The sequence below is a fragment of the Somniosus microcephalus genome, unplaced genomic scaffold (genome assembly GCF_052327205.1).
Source record: "Somniosus microcephalus isolate GS21.2 unplaced genomic scaffold, FLI_Smic_1.0 unresolved_chr1, whole genome shotgun sequence".
In the NCBI taxonomy this organism is placed as follows: Eukaryota; Metazoa; Chordata; class Chondrichthyes; order Squaliformes; family Somniosidae; genus Somniosus; species Somniosus microcephalus.
Genome location: NW_028225179.1, coordinates 99,233,570 through 99,239,569, shown reverse-complemented (window position 1 = coordinate 99,239,569; position 6,000 = coordinate 99,233,570).

The following is a 6,000-nucleotide window of genomic DNA, read 5'->3' as shown; positions in this document are numbered from 1 at the left end:
CTAGATTTGGTTACCTTATATGCCCTTGTTTTTAGTCGAATACTATCCTTAATTTCTTTACTTAGCCACGGATGGCTGTCTTTTCTTTTACACCCTTTTCTTCTCAGTGGAATATATATTTTTTGGAAGTTGTAAAATAACTCCTTAAATGTACACCACTGATCATGTATCGTCTTACCCTTTAATCTATTTTCCCAATCCACTCTACTGAATTCCGCTCTCATACCTTCATAGTCTCCTTTATTCAAGCTTAGCACGCTTGTTTGAGATCCAACCTTCTCACCCTCTAATTGAATATGGAATTCAACCATGTTATGGTCACTCATTCCAAGGGGATCCTTTACTAGGACATTTTTAATGAATCCTCTCTCGTTACACAGGTCCAGATCTAAGGTTGCTCGCCCCCTGGTCAGTTCAGTTACATACTGCTCAAGAATACCATCCCTAATACACTCAATGAACTCATCCTCAAGGCAACCCTGCCCAATTTGATTTGTCCAATTAATATGATAGTTAAAATCCCCCATAATTATAGATGTTCCCTTATTACAAGCCTCAACTATTTCCTGATTGATACTCCGTCCAACAGAGTTGCAACTGTTCGGAGGCCTATAGACTACGTCCACTAGTGTTTTTTTCCCATTATTATTCCTTATCTCCTCCCAAACTGTTTCATTATCCTGATCTTTTGACCGAATATCATTTCTCTGTATTACAGTGATTCCTTCCTTTATTAACATAGCCACCCCACCTCCCCTTCCTTCCTGCCTGTCCTTCCTGATCGTTAAATAACCTGGAATGTTTAATTCCCAGGCATTGTCACCCTGCAGCCATGTTTCTGTAATGGCCACAAGATCATACCCATATCTGGTTATTTGTGCCATTAACTCGTCTATTTTGTTACGAATTCTACGTGCATTCAGATAGAGAACTGAATGCATGTAGCCCAGTGGCGTTTACTGGGATCTGAGAGTATGGGACTCCGCATGCCCGTGTGCTGACGTCCCACCTCATTCCTTGTCCAGCATCCTGCCACTGCCTTTGGTAAAAGATGGAGATGCCTGTGGGGCAAGCGCATTCTGAACCCCACATGCAGATGTAGATCCCCTCATATGGTTCCCACCATTTGTCCCAACAGACACTCAACCCCCCATGAGTTCCCGTAATAGTCCGATGGGTATTGTTACCCAGTCTCTCCCACTCGACCGTAGATTTCTTCATGGTTTTGCTTTACTTGCACAGCCACCACCAGCGATCCAAAGGTACATGTCCATAGCATACAAGGCAAATCCTTTTCCCGATGGTGACGCTGATTCTGGGCGCAATGATCAACAGCCTGGGGCACTTCAGAGACGTTTCTCTGTATGTAAACCCCATCTGGCTGGAGTATTCTGTACAGGTCAACCCCAGCCAGCCTGGCCAACTCCCTTCATGGAAGTATACGGCAGTCTCTTCAGCATCCCGTGGGCTGGTTCCGTCAGTCGCGATGGGGCCTCTGTTGCCAGAGCACCCATAGATTGTGAAGTCCCTGATATGGCCCCGATAGGCCCAGCTCCACCCAATCACAGTGAACATGACGAGGATCCGTCTCATCTCTCTGGCTCCTGTAGCAAGATTAAACGATATAGCCAGGCTCCTGAGAGATTCTGGCTTAGGTGAAGGCATGATCGGGTCTTTCGACCTCGATCCAAATGAATACGCAAACATGAGCAGATCTCAAACCTACTTATGACTCTAAACACTTCAAAGTATATACACCTTACACTTAAAACTTAAACTTATGTACAGCGATGCCCGTCCCCAGGCGGCTTGCCTAATCCCTGTTTGGGCCGCAGCTTGCCGCTCCCTGTGGTGGGGCTGCACTGACCTTTGGCTTGGGTTCCTCGCAGCCTTTTGCTGTCAATCGGGGACTGCATTTTGCCAGGGACTTCCCAAGTCGGCGTTTACTGAAAACAGGGGAATCGGGCCAAGGTTTTCGAGCCGACCTGCGAAGAGGTACTTTGGGCATGGCTCCCTCAGCAAGCGGTCCTTCGGTTGGGACTTTAGCCCTCACAGCCCGTGTCACCTCCACGGCACCGGCTTCGGCTCCCTTCCCTCAGGCTCTGCCCCTTTGAGATTTGGTTCTGTGGCAGATGACTCCTCCTCACCTGACCCTACCGGTCGAGGATTTCTGCCCCCAAATTCTACCTCCCCTAAGTTGAGTCGAGGGCGGGACCTCCGTCCTCTGACTCCACATCCTCCAGAATCGTGTCGAGGGCGGGGCCTAGCCGTTTGGGCTCGTCCGAGTCCCAGGCCATAGGGGAAACCTCCCAGGTGGGCGGAATAGTTTCTCCCCTCAAGCAGGCTGCTGTTCCAGCTTGTGTGGTCTGTGACTCATCACACGCCTCAGCCTGAGTATCTTTACCCTCAGACCTGGCTTCGGTTGCTGGTACTTTTGCACCTGGCGTATACAGCTTGCACTGATTGATGTGAAAACATTTACAAGCCCTTAGCTGACCCTCTAAACTCCCAGCCCTCACTGTTAACCTAGCATTCTCCTCCCTTAAAGCCTGCTCAACTAACTTAGGCTCCACAACCTGGCACCGCAGGTATTCCTCCATTTTACAGGAGGTCTCTTCCTGTGCCAGTCCTTCTAGAGGGCACAGGTCGACAGGCTGCGATGGCTCTAGTCACTTGGGCGCAGGAGTCGGGGTTTCGGGAGCGACTAGACCACTGGTGACAGCTATCTTCCCCTGCGCGATCATAAGCGACCACATTGTCTCTATAATTGATTCTATCGCAGCGGGATCCAGAGCTGCACCGACTCCTTGTGCTGGGGCAGGAGCTACGGCTTGGGTTTGGGTTGGTGCTGGGGTGGCGGTCTGGGCTTGGGTTTGGGCTGAGGGAAATTTTCCCCTATTATCCTTCCACGGATTTCTACAGTCCTAGCGCCAATGTCGAACCTTCCCATATCCGTAGCAATTGAGCTTGGCTTGGGTAGGGCGATTCCCCTCCTGACGCCACTCTTTCTTACTTGGGGCTGCGAGTTTTGCCTCATGCACCTTTCCCTTCTGGGGAGGCGTATCCTGACCTCTACAATTCTTATATGCAACGTTGAGCTGGCGGAGCACCATCTCCTCCGTGACACCGGGACCTTGGGGATCAAACCAAGATCTGGCTAGGGCCTGTATCTCTGGCAACCTGTTGGTAACCAAGCAACGGAGCCAATGAACCCGCTGTTCGGCGCTCATTGCAACCCGTTCAGGCACACCCAGACAACTGCGTCAATACACTTGCCACAGCCTTTCTGCGAAAACCCGTGAGGGTTCTCCAGATAGCTGCATGGTCCATTCCACATGGTCGAACGGACTACCGTCGTCTGCTCCCATTACTTCTAATACTTCCTCCCTAAGATCCACATACCCTTTCCGTCCCCTCTTACTCTCATCTGAGAGGCACTGAAGGTTTGTGCAATCCAGGGAGAAGAGCAACATTTTCGCCTGTTCCTGATCGTCACAATCATTAATGGCGGCTGTCTCCTCTACCTCCCTGAAATGAATCAAGGGATCTCCCTTTACTGTGAGTCTTGGGAGGTGGGTCACCATGGATCTTATTTGTTGGGCACTGTAGGGCACCACGAGCTGGTTCAGGTGGGTTCCGTCATCGCCGTTTGCAGCGTTGGGACCAAACCTCTGTTGCCGAGCGGGACACATTGGTGCCGGTCCCGGCTTTGCTACCAATGGCTGTTCTTCCTCACATTCCACCTCGGCTACCTCCTCTTTTACCACCCCCTGTTTTTCCGGCCAAGTCTCACTATAGCTCGGCGGTGCTGAGGGCCCATTGGCTGGTGCCACAACTACTTCGGCTGGGATCGGTTGTTTCGATTCCTTTAAAAAGTCCATGTGACTGGCTTTCGGGCTGATGAGGCACACCATGCCTTTTGTCTTAACCAGCGCCGTTCTTAGGTCCTCTATGGTCTTTTGGCAGGGGCCGTGGTCTGTGCTCTCAAACCCGTGCTCGAGGGCTAGCTTGTAAGCTGCCTTAACCTCTACTACTCTCTTCTCCTGCGCTCTTAGCTGTTGTACGAGGCGGGCGTTTTTCTCCTGGATCCTCGTTTCATGGATCTTTGCCTCAGTAACCTGGCACTTCAGATACTCTATCCTAGCCTGATGTTGGCTGGCTACAATTTGGCATTCCTGATTCAGCGCATGAAGGGCTGTGGTGAGTTTTTCCCCACCCATGGCCTTTTCCTCTATCTCTGCTGCCTGGGTTGTGATCCTGGCTGCCTGTGCTGCAACGACTCGGTCCAAAATCTGGACTTGCTTCTTGTAACACATCAGCCACACTGCCTTCTCCAGTGACTTCTTATGCTCTTTGCTCTCTGTCCACCTGATGGCTGCATCCACCGGACCCCCATTCAGTAAGAGATCGGAAATCCACTGCTTAGTGAGATTTACCTTGCCAAATATATAATCCGCTATCCTCTCATCCATTGCATTTCGTCCATTCAAACTTGGATCTAGCACATTGCAATCCTGCTGCCAGAGTCCTGCCGTGGTTGCCATTTTCTTTAAGGGGTTTTAGATCGCAAAGTTTTCTCTCTCTAGAGGCCTGTCTCTCTTGCACAGTAAAACCATGAGTGGTTCGACCCACTCGCCCCTTAGATTCTGTACTCTGGTCTTTGGGGCAGGAACTACAATGTAGAGAAAACTCTTATCGACCACGTTTGATGAAACGCAATGAAATTTATTGCATAATGTAAAACATTAACTGGCAATGTCACTTCTCTCCGAATATGGGACAGCCAGTGATCATACAGATACAGAACATTTACTATTCTATTCTTGCAACAGTTGGTCTTCTGGGTGAGCCGCTTATAATCAGTTAATGTTCATCTTTAACAGTGCTTCACTGTGTCACTGTCCTGACTGTCGATTTAATTATATTATCTGTTTGTTTTGATGTGTTTTGATCTGCAGAGATTGATTACCGGCATCAAAGAAATAACTCAAATGGCTCCAAGTTTCTGTGATATTTTTAATGTAACAACCTGTGAGGAATCACAATTTACTCTGACTGTTTAATTTTAGCAGCTTATTGGGAATATCTCGGCCTTGATTAGAGTCTTGTAGTTTTATGTCTAGTCCATGTACTAATATCAGATCGAGTAACCAAACCAACAATTCATAAATGGATTCCTGGAAGCTGCTCAAGAAAAGCCAAAGCGCATTTTCTGTTATATTTTTGTGAACCCAGGAGAACCAGAAGAGATTCCTGCGGACCCACAAGTAAACTCTGGCCCACTGTTGGCATACTGTAGTCTCCCTCGGATTGTATCCTGCCTGCAGACCTAATCAGCTGCCTGATTAGCATCGGAGCCGACTGATTCCCCTCCTTTAAGGAGAGGCTCTGGGAGGCCTTCTGGCACATGCAGAGGCCAACAGCATTTCAACAAGGTTGAAAGCCGAGCCTCATCTCTAATTTCTCGTGTATAGAAACCATTTTGGTGCATCTCAGAGTTATTGGTGTATTGATACCGTAACTGTAGACAATGGTGCAGATTTTGGTCTTTACCACCTGGTTATTTTGAGTCCACTTGGTGGAGCGCAGAGTGATGTGGGGGATGTCAACGGAAATATAATTTGGTTAAAATGGAAATCCGTGGGCATATGTTTTGTTGCCAGGCGAGGTCATTGAATCATAGAATCATAGCAAGTTACAGCACAGAATGAGGCCATTTCGGCCCATCGTGTCCATGCTAGCTAACAATGTGCTATCCAGCCTAATCCCATTTCCCAGCTCTTGGCCCGTAGACCTGCAGGTTACAGCATCCCAAGTGCACATCCATTTACTTTTTAAATGTGGTTAGGGTTTCTGCCTCTACCACCCTTTCAGGCAGTGAGTTCCAGACCCCCACAACCCTCTGGGTGAAGAAATTTCCCTCAAATCTCCTCTAAACCTCCCATCAATTACTTTAAATCTGTGCCCCCTGGTTTTTCACCATTCTGCTAAGGGAAATAG